Genomic DNA, 11,775 nt, shown 5'->3' on the forward strand with positions numbered 1-11,775 from the left:
CATTGTACGCAATTCAGATGGTGGAGAATGAATCAAATCTCCATGTACCTGACATTGATGACACTTGCACACGAAACTAATGCAATCCCGTTCCATAGTAAGCCAATAATAACCTGCTCGGAGAATCTTCTTTGCCTATACATATCCACTCATATGAGGTCCGCAAACTCCCGCATGTACCTCAGCCATGATAACTGTAGCCTGTTTAGCATCCATGCATCTCAACAATCCTAGATTTGGAGTTCTCTTGTACAACACTCCTCCACTGAAGAAAAATCCGCTTGCCAAGCGTCGAATTGCTCTCTTTTGATCCCCTGTAGCTTGTGCTGGGTATACTCCCATCCGGAGGTATTCTTTGATATCATGGAACCACGGCTCACCATCAAGCTCTTCTTCCACCATATTAAAATAAGCATGCTGATCTCGGACCTGAACCTGTAACGGGTCCACATAAGCCTTGTCTGGATGATGCAACATTGACTCCAAAGTGGCCAAAGCGTCGGCAACCTCATTGTGAATCCTTGGAATATGCCTGAAGTCTATTGATTGAAACCATTGACAAAGTTCACGCAAACACTGTTCGGTATGGTATGAGCTTCAAATCTCGTGTCTCCCATTCACCCTGAATCTGGAGTACCAGAAGATCCGAGTCACCCATGACCAAGATTTCCTGGACACCCATGTCTATAGCCAATCTCAAACCCAAGNTGGTCTGTGGTGGGGAATGAGGGGTAGGGGGGTGAATTCCGACCTTTATATATTAAAAACCTCGTTAGTTCTCAATCGTTGGATCAAAAGAATCAATGGCTGAGATTGAAACTAAGCCAAACGACGTCGTTTAGAGGGTAATAGAAGCTGGACCGGTTCAGGGGTGATTTTGGGCTGGGTTGGAACGGGTTTAGGGGGTCTTGGGCTGGGTATTGACACGAAAAATGGCCCAAATTGGCCAATCCTTTCAAATTCTTTTGTTTATTTTCTTCTTTTCTTTTTTGTATTTTATTTTCTGATTTTATTAAATGTAAGATTTAGAATAAAGACCCAAATGGATTCTAAAATTACACTAATTAAATTTCAAAATCAAACTAATTCCTAATTTTAAAAGAAAATTTAAGACAAATTTTTAAAAATTAAGAGTAGAAATGCAAAGAACCATTTTTGTTATTTTCTTTATTTTGTAATATTAAAATGCATACTATTTGTATTTTTTGAAATTATATCAATTAAAATGCACACAAAATGTAAACAATACACAACATCATGCAATTAATTCCCTAAAATTCAAGTAATAAAAGAAAAATCCTAATTCTAATGAATTTATAGGAGTAATTTAAGCGTGGCAAAAATCACGTGCTCACAGCTGCCCCTCTTTGCTCGAAGACACGAAGGGTTTTCGGGCAAAGATAAATGAGCACCATGAAGGATTTTTGCCTGCTCAGCACTCCATGAGAAGCATTTGAAAACCGTCTGACCGAACCCTGCTTCAAAGGTTGCCTACATATCCTTGGCTATAAAGGAATCAGGTCAGTGTAGTTCTGGAAGGTTTGGTAGCTGGGACTACCAGGAGCTGTGATTTTCACTGCTGTTGCTGCTGCTACTGCTCGCTGACCTCCTTATTACACCGTGTAAAAAATAAAAGAAACTAGACTAAGCTATGATCTATGAATTACAAAAGATCCTATCTATGTCTTCAAACTTGCTCTTATGGTCCTTGTTGCATTGTTGTATTGTATTCTCCCTGGCGACATCCTTTTGTTGCTGCCTTAAATTGTGATCTGAGATGTTTTGCCCTTTCTCCAGGTGGCTGCCTGACTGCTGAACTCGAATGTATTCCCTGCTCTCCAAGCGGGTTCCTGATTGCTGTATTGAACGGCATTCCTCTGTTCTTCAGGCGGGCTCCTGATCGCTGAAACTTGAAATGTATGCTTCTGTTTTCCAGGCGGGCTCCTAACTGCTGAAACTTGGAATGCGTGCCTCTGTTCTCCAGGCGGGCTCTTGATTGCTGACGCTTTGAAAAGTATGCCTCTGTTCTCCAGGCGGGCTCCTGACTACTGAAATTCGAAACGTATGCCTCTGTTCTCCAGGCGGGCACCTGACTTCAGCAAAATAAACAACAAAGAAAATTTTCTGCCCCAGTTTGGTAGCTGGGCATCATGTTATCAAATATTAAAAATTAAGAGCTAAAATTTGAATTGTACTTCCCTTGTTCTCCAGGTGGGCGCCTGACTGCTGAAGCTTGCAAAGTATTCCCTTGTTCTCCATGTGGGCTCCTGATTGCTGAACTTGAAAAGTATTCCCTTGTTCTGCAGGTGGGCTCCTGACAAAAATAGACAAAACAAAGAAAAATTTTCTGCCCCAGTTTGGTAGCTGGGTACACGGGTAAGTGTTAAACTGAATTATTCTACCAACTATTATAAGAATTTGAAAGCTAAGTCCTATTATCCAGGGAGGTCCTGACAATTACGAACCTAAGTTATATCTTCTAAAGGTATTACCCCTACTACATTTGTTATCTAATAGGTCTTAACTACTCCCCATTATCCAGGAGGGTCCTGACACTTCTAGTTAAAAAAAACAGTTTTAACCTAAGCAGACCTTAAAGCTACGTCCCATTATCCAGGAGGGTCCTGAAAATCCAAATTGTAAGTCTTATCTTAAGAGTACCAATTCTACGGCTGAATTATACTATCCTACAACAATATCTTGTTATCTAAAGGAGATCTTAAAACTGTGTCCCATTATTCAGGAGGGTCCTGACAACTCCTAATTGAGTCCTATCTTAAAACAGGCAACTTTGAAACCAACTTATGTTCCTTGGGGTACATTTATGCTAAATTATGCTACTCGTGATTGCTTTGAAATTTAAACTACGTCCCATTTGCCAGGAGGGTCCTGAAAACTTACTGTCAAACATGTCTGGTGCCTGCCTTTCCTTGAGGTGGGTTTCTCCGAAACGAAGTTTCTGCCCCTGTTTCAGTCAAAGAAAAATCTTGTCAATATAAAATGGTGGCTAGTTGCTGGCATTCTTGCTAGGTACATCCCTGCCGCTGGGCTTCACTCCGTCACGCTTTCCTGGCTTTGCCTTGAATCCCCTTGACTTCCTGACCGAATTTCAACCCCTTGACTCTGATGACCCAAATGTTCTATCCCCTATTGTTGTTTTTGTGCTTTCGACCCCTCTTTTGGTATTTCACTTCTTCCCCACAATTATCCAACTAATCCAACAATGTAACCTCCAGTGGTCCTTTATGACTTCCTTTGCTTTTGGCCATCTTTGATGTACTCTGGCCCTATCTGTGCAACTAGGACGCTGGTAGTTAGCTTTGATATTCCCTCCTTTTTTTCGAACAGAACTGACATTGAAACATCCTAGAGATAGACCTCACAAGAATGAAATGCAATGACCTCAAGGGTTAAAGATAAAGAGAATCCGAGAACGGATGATTTGTGATGAAGAAAGGAGAGAATGAAACTTATCTGAGTGGAACAGCTGGTATCATTGAGTATGCCATGCATTTTAGATTAATCAGCCCAGTCTGTCTAAGCAATCAACTTTCGATTGCCACATTCACTGTTCCGGACTTTCACAACCTGTTTTTTATCCAAACCCAAACCTTGCTCGTCTTGCAATATCCTGAGCATCTTTGACCACGGACATGTCTCTTTTGCCTGAAAACTTATCTTCGCCTTACGGTGCCCGTGGGGGTTTTCACCAATAAGACTCTCTCATTTTGATTTCTCTCGGCTCACTTCGCCTTACGGTGCCCGTGAGGGTTTTCACCGATAAGACTCTCTCATTTTGTATTTTTCCCTTGCACCGGAGTGTTGCCTCTGATGTGGAGCACTTCGACTTGCTCGTATTGGCACTTCCTGAAGATTGATCGAAAGGTCTTTCTTTGGACCGTAATGCAGGCTTTTGGATAGGGTTAGAAAGAAAGGGTATAAAAGGCTCTAAAACAATTCGATATGGGTTTGCAGCTACAACTTTCGGAATCAACTTCCTTGCACAACCATAATTGCTGCCCTGGTTCCTTTTGTGGGGACTTTCAGGATTTTGTTTTGATGTGACTGAACCCCAAGGAGAGGCTGCCTACGTACCCTTTCGGGATCAAGTCAAACGTAGTTCAGGTCATAGGAATTACTTTGCTGTTGCAATCTTTCCTTTTCTTCCACCCTCTTTTCTTTCTTTTTATTTTTCTTTTCATTCTTCTTTTCATTTCTTTTTGCTTTTCTTCATTTGCTTTTCTTCTTTTTTTTCTTTTCTTCTTTTTTTTTTCTCTTGTTTTTCTTTCTTTTCTCTTCTTTTTTTTTCTTTTTCTTTCCGTTGGACTGTGGTTTCTTATTCCTTCACTGTTTTGCCTTGCTCGAGCTTCCGAGTTGTTATTGATTCCGAAAGAGGGGTACGAAAGAAAGTAAATGGGGCTCAAAAGGGGTAACAAAGGATAAAGTGTTTGGATAGCAGAACAAAATGCCTTCGTCATTTCAATCTCAAAAATATGCCAAATACAATAAGGTACAATTAAACCAAGAAATCATACATAGTATCGCTTGACTGCGTCAGAGTTGATAGCCATTTCTATACATTTTCCTTCCACATTTGTCAAATATAAAGCGCCATTGGACAACACTCTGGTTAAGACAAATGGCCCCTGCCAGTTTGGGGCAACTTTCCTTTTGCCTCAGCCCAATGAGGTAGGATACGTCTCAACACCAACTGCCCTACTTCAAACTTCCGCGGACGCACTTTCTTGTTATATGCTCTTGCCATTCTCTGTTGGTACAACTGACCGTGACACACTGCTGCCAATCTCTTCTCATCAATCAAACTTAGTTGTTCCAAGCGGGCTTTAACCCATTCAACATCATCAATTTCCGCCTCGGCGATGATCCGAAGGGACGGGATTTCAACCTCTGCGGGTATTACTGCTTCGGTGACATATACTAGTGAATAAGGCGTTGCCCTTACTGAAGTGCGGACAGTAGTGCGATAGCCTAAAAGGGCAAAAGGTAACTTCTCATGCCATTGCCTTGACCCTTCTACCATTTTCCGAAGTATTTTCTTGATGTTCTTGTTAGCTGCTTCGACTGCCCCATTTGCCTTAGGATGATATGGGGTGGAATTACGGTGCGTAATCTTAAACTGCTGGCATGTCTCGGCCATCAAATGACTGTTGAGATTGGCACCATTGTCTGTGATGATTACCTTCGGGGATCCCAAACCGACATATGATATTCGAATGCACAAAATCGACCACTGCCTTCTTGGTCACAGACTTGAAGGTTTTTGCTTCAACCCATTTAGTGAAATAATCAATAGCTACCAGAATGAACCTGTGCCCATTTGATGCTGCTGGCTCGATCGGTCCAATGACATCCACTCCCCAACCAATGAACGGCCATGGTGCTGACATTGTATGCAATTCAGATGGTGGAGAATGAATCAAATCTCCATGTACCTGACATTGATGACACTTGTGCACGAAACTGATGCAATCCCGTTCCATAGTAAGCCAATAATAACCTGCTCGGAGAATCTTCTTTGCCAATACATATCCACTCATATGAGGTCCGCAAACTCCCGCATGTACCTCAGCCATGATAACTGTAGCCTGTTTAGCATCCATGCATCTCAACAATCCAAGATCTGGAGTTCTCTTGTACAACACTCCTCCGCTGAAGAAAAATCCGCTTGCCAAGCATCGAATTGCTCTCTTTTGATCCCCTGTAGCTTGTGCTGGATATACTCCCATCCCAAGTTATTCTTTGATATCGTGGAACCACGGCTCACCATCAAGCTCTTCTTCCACCATATTACAATAGGCATGCTGATCTCGGACCTGAATCTGTAACGGATCCACATAAGCCTTGTTTGGATGATGCAACATTGACGCCAAAGTGGCCAAAGCGTCGGCAACCTCATTGTGAATCCTTGGAATATGCCTGAAATCTATTGATTGAAACTGTTGACAAAGTTCGTGCAAACACTGCCGATACGGTATGAGCTTCAAATCTCATGTCTCCCATTCACCCTGAATCTGGTGCACCAGAAGATCCGAGTCACCCATGACCAAGATTTCCTGGACACCATGTCTATAGCTAATCTCAAACCCAAGATACACGCCTCGTATTCAGCCATATTATTGGTGCAATGGAAACGAAGTTGAGCAGTGATAGGGTAGTGTTGCCCTGTCTCAGAAATCAATACTGCTCCTATCCCAACACCCTTGGCGTTGGCAGCTCCATCAAAGAACAGTTTCCATCCTTGCCTCTCGACTTGTTCTAATTCTTCAACATGCATTATCTCCTCGTCGGGAAAGTATGTTTTCAAAGGTTCATATTCATCATCAACTAGATTGTAAGCTAGATGATCAGCCAGCGCTTGTGCTTTCATTGCAGTCCGGGTCACGTAGACAATATCAAATTCCGTAAGCAAGATTTGCCATTTTGCCAGCCTCCCTGTGGGCATGGGCTTCTGAAAAATGTACTTCAATGGGTCCAACCGAGAGATGAGATAGGTGGTATATGCTGACAAGTAATGTTTCAACTTTTGCGCTACCCAGGTTAAGGCACAACACGCCCTCTCAAGTTGAGTGTACTTCACCTCATATGATGTGAACTTCTTGCTGAGGTAGTAAATCGCCTGCTCTTTCCTTCCTGTGATGTCATGCTGTCCCAGTACACAACCAAAAGAATTATCCAACACGGTCAGATAAAGGATCAAGGGCCTTCCCGGCTCCGGCGGGACCAACACAGGTGGACTAGCCAAATACTCTTTAATCCTGTCAAATGCTGCTTGACATTCATCCGTCCATCTGACCGCGGCATCTTTCTTTAGCAGCTTGAAGATGGGCTCGCAAGTTGTTGTAAGCTGGGCAATAAACCTGCTGATATAATTAAACCTGCCAAGCAAACTCATCACATCTTTCTTGTTCCTTGGCGGCGGTAGCTCCTGAATGGCTTTGATCTTAGACGGGTCTAATTCAATACCGCGTAGACTCACCACGAATCCCAATAACTTCCCAGATGGAACTCCAAATGCACATCCCTGACATGGTCACATCGTTTTCTCAACTTTATGATCACGTCGTCCACATAGACCTCAATTTCCCGATGTATCATGTCATGGAACATGGTGGTCATCGCCCTCATATACGTTGCCCCTGCGTTCTTTAACCCAAACGGCATGACTCTATAACAATACGTTCCTCAAGGCGTGATGAATGCCGTGTTTTCTGCATCCTCCTCATCCATCAAAATCTGGTGATAGCCCGCATAACAATCCACGAAGGAACCAATCTCATGTTTGGCACAATTGTCAATCAATATGTGGATGTTTGGTAGTGGGAAGTTGTCCTTTGGAGTTGCCTTATTGAGGTCACAGTAATCTACGCACACTGTGGTATTTCCATCCTTCTTTGGCACGGGCATAATATTAGCTAACCAGGTGGGATACTGCGAGACCCGGATGACCTTTGCCTCAAACTGCTTGGTGACCTCTTCTTTGATTTTCACACTAATGTCTGTTTTAAATTTCCTTAGCTTCTGCTTGATAGGAGGGCATGCTGGGTCAGTGGGCAATTTGTGAACCACCAAATCAGTGCTTAAACCTGGCATGTCGTCATATGACCATGCAAACACATCCTTATACTCGAAAAGCACTTTAATTATCTCTTCCCTGAGCTGAGGTTCCAAATGGACACTTATTTTCGTTTCCCATACATTCTCCCGATCCCCTAAATTGATGGACTTTGTGTCATTCAGATTAGGTTTGGGTTTTTCTTCAAAGTGGCTCAATTCTTTACTGATTTCCTCAAAAGCTTCCTTATCATCATATTCTATTTCGTCATCACACTCAACCTCTTGTATTATTATGTCTGAGTTAGATTGGCTTTTAAGACTGGGCTGAAGACTCCTCATGCATAACACATCACTGAAACCAGCATAAAAGGGACTGTACAAGAGAGAAAAGAAACACAAAAATGAAAACTATCAGGAATGAAAAGAGGGAAATTGCATTTCATTAATATTTAAGATAACAAGGTTTAACTCATCCAAACGGACAGAACATAGCATCCGAATTACAACCTTGGAAATAATCCAGATGAAACTGAAAAGAAAATCAAAACTAACTACCAAGACTCCCTCCGGGTTGGAAGGGGAGTTGCTTCCCAATTGTTAAGTTTGGCCTGGGGCCCCACGAACTGAACATCTGCCTTGCTTGGACCTTCTCCGACTTCTAACACATTCACCTCATGAAATAGCTTTTCAAACTTCTCAATCAGCTCCTTGTCGGGGTCAACCACACCATTGGGCATTGATGTTGCTAGGCGCTTCTTAGTACCAGGCCTGACAAAGGAACGGGAAAGGCGGGGAATGGGTTTTGGAAGGGTCCATGCTTTCTTTTTCATTTTCCTAGCTCGCCTTATGTCTGCAGCGGTAGGCTTGAAACCTAACAAAAGTATCCAGGTTTGCAGGAAGGGATACGGGTTGTATGATGCCTTGTAAAGAAGCACCCAAGCCTTTTCCAGGTACAAATCCGTTCTTCAGCATTTCCGACGCAACCATGACGGATGCAGCAGCTACCTTTGGCACGGGAATACATTTCCCTTCCGGGATCTTCTCAACCGATACCGTATCGAAGACTTGATAAACCCATGGGCCTTTGTCATTCTCAGCTTCTATGAAAGGCACAATGGCGTCACCCAGAATACACGAACTATCTTCCCCATGCACCACAATCTCTTGCCTGTCCCATTCGAATTTAACCATCTGATGCAAGGTAGATGGCACTGGCTTTTGTTGCATGGATCCAGGGTCGGCCTAACAAGAGATTGTAAGAGACAGCCACATCGAGCACCTGGAACTCCATAGTGAATTCAACTGGGCCTATTGTCAGCTCCAGCACTATATCCCCAACTGTGTCCTTGCCTACTCCATCAAATCCTCGCACGCAAATGCTATTCTTATGAATTCCCTCACTGTCCACTTTTAACTTTTCCAGGGTGGAGAGAGGGAAAATGTTTGCACTGGACCGGTTATCAACAAGCACCCGGGTGACCACGGCGTCTTCACATTTCACCGTGAGGTAGAGTGCTTTATTATGTTCAGTGCCTTCCAAAGGTAGCTCATCATCAGAAAATGTAACCCTGTTGACTTCAAAGATCTTGTTTGCTATTTTCTCTAAATGGTTCACAGAAATCTTATCGGGAACGTGGGCCTCATTCAGAATTTTCATCAATGCCTGGCGGTGCTCATCTGAGCGAATCAATAATGATAACAAAGAGATTTGCGCCGGGGTCTTTCTCAACTGTTCTACAATGGAATAATCCTGTGCCTTCATTTTCTTCAAAAATTCTTCTGCCTCCTCTTCAGTTACAACTTTCTTCACTGATGCTGGATTGTCTTTGGTAAGTCTAGCCTTTCTCAACTCGTCAGGAGCAAAACATCTCCCCGAGCGAGTCAGACCATGTGTTTCACAAACTTCTTCCTTGACTTCCTTTCCCTGATACATCACTGTCACTCGGCCATAATTCCATGGGACGGCCTTTCCACTGAGTACCGGTAGCTGTGTCACTGGCTTGATGACAACCGGCTCTGTGCGAGCCCCTTTCACAATCACAGCGGGCTTGACAGCTGCCCCTGATACTACTACTTTAACTGGTCCTTGTTTTTCTGCAACACTGCTCAAAAGCTCTTTCTTCGTCACTACAACTGGTTTGCTAACTGTTTCTCCTACCTTGATCGATGCTCTCTCCTTTGCTAGTTTCTCATTTGATTTATCCTCACTAGCCCTGATCATCATTACGGTCTGTGACGGTTTCTTATGCTCTCCCTTTTGGATTAGCTCGAGCATATGGGTCTCGTGATGGGTTGGTAATGGATTTTGGGTGATGTTAGGCATTTCTGGGGCTTGTACTTCAATTCGGCGGGTATCAATGAGCTCTTGGATAGCCATTTTCAAGTGCCAACATTTTTCTGTGTCATGTCCCGGCGCACCTGAGCAATACTCACAACTTACAGAGTGGTCCAGATTCCTTGGGGGAGGATTTGGCAATTTGGGTTCGATCGGGTTCAGCATGCCCACCTGTCTCAATCTGTGGTACAAGCTGGTGTAAGATTCACCCAAGGGAGTGAAAATCTTCTTCTTTTGCAACCTATCATTCTTAAATGCGAGATTGGGTCGAAAACCGGCTCCAGCAGGATTTCTGTTGGTTCTTTGGGGTGGGTAGGTGTTTTGAGCTGAGTAAGTATTTTGTGGGGTGGATGCGCGCCATTGTGCATGGGTAGGAGGTTGGGGGTATGTTTGGGCATGGTGGACAGAGAAATGGGGAGCGAGAGGTAGGTAATAATGCTGTGGTGGGCCATATGGGGTATGGGGGGTAGGTTTGGGGGTGAGGGCGAGGTTGATAATATGGCGACGGACCTTTGGACCAAGCTCTCGATTCCACTACTGCAACCTCTTCTTTCTTCTTCTTTCCCAATACGCCTCCAGTGCCGCTCTGAATAGCTCGAGTAGTTGCTTTGATTGCTGAATAACTCATAATCTTGTTAGACTTGAGACCCTCTTCCACCATACTTCCCATTTTCACGACCTCATTGAAAGTTTTTCCCACTGCCGACACCAGATGACCATAATAGGTTGGCTCCAAAGCCTGAAGGAAATAATCAACCATCTCATTCTCTTTCATTGGAGGATGGACTCTTGCTGCCTGCTCTCTCCACCGAAAACCATACTCTCTAAAGCTTTCTCCGGGCTTCTTCTCAATTTTAGTTAGCGACAGACGATCTGGGACAATTTCGAGATTGTACTGAAAATGACATGCAAATGCTTGAGCCAGGTCGTCCCAAGTGTACCATCGGGCATGGTCCTGTCGTGTATACCACTCCAATGCTGCTCCACTTAGACTTTGACTAAAGTAAGCCATCAATAACTCATCCTTCCCTCCAGCTCCTCTCATCTTGCTGCAGAATCCCCTTAAGTGAGCCACCGGATCGCCATGGCCATCATATAAGTCAAACTTGGGTAACTTGAATCCTGCTAGCAACTGGACGTCAGGAAACAAGCACAGATCCTTGTAAGCTACACTCACTTGTCCTCCGAGCCCCTACATATTTCGGAATGACTGTTCTAGGCTCTTGACCTTCCGGATCATTTCATCTTGCTCAGGGTTTTTGGGAGGCTTTTCTTCTTCTGCTGAGAGATCAAGGCGGGGAGTGTAAGGGCATGGCTCTGGCGGTTTGAAAGTAGCTTCGGGTGGGTAGTACTGGTTATCATGAGTTTGGAACAAAGGTTCGCTGGAAGACCTGTGTAGCGCGACCGGTGGAGGAGCCACAAACACAGGAGTAGTTGGTGGTGAAGGGCATGGAATTTGTTTGGGTGGTGTGGTGGTGTTTGAGAAGTGGTTTCGTAGTACTGCTGGTAAGTAGGGAAAGCAGGAGATGAGTTCACTGTGGGAGGATCTTGAGGCTGAGCTAGTGGTGGGAGGTAAGAGGGGTTAGCAGGGTAAACTGGTGGTGGATGTCCCTTTGACCAGGCCTGGTACATCTCGGCCATTTGTTGCTTCAGTTTATACATCTCCTCCTTCATTGCATTAACGTCCACTACTTCCTCCTCCCTAGACGGGTCGACAATGCTTGCTTCCAATTCCTGGTTGACCATGTTTGATTTATCCTTAGAGCGGGTGTTGTAGGGATGGGTTGCCAGAATGCCAGTCAACTTAACCACTTGCCTGGAACTCATCAACAACAACTTTGTAAGCGGTTAGGGCATTAACAGAT

The sequence above is a fragment of the Nicotiana attenuata genome, unplaced genomic scaffold (assembly GCF_001879085.1).
Source record: "Nicotiana attenuata strain UT unplaced genomic scaffold, NIATTr2, whole genome shotgun sequence".
Taxonomy (NCBI): Eukaryota; Viridiplantae; Streptophyta; class Magnoliopsida; order Solanales; family Solanaceae; genus Nicotiana; species Nicotiana attenuata.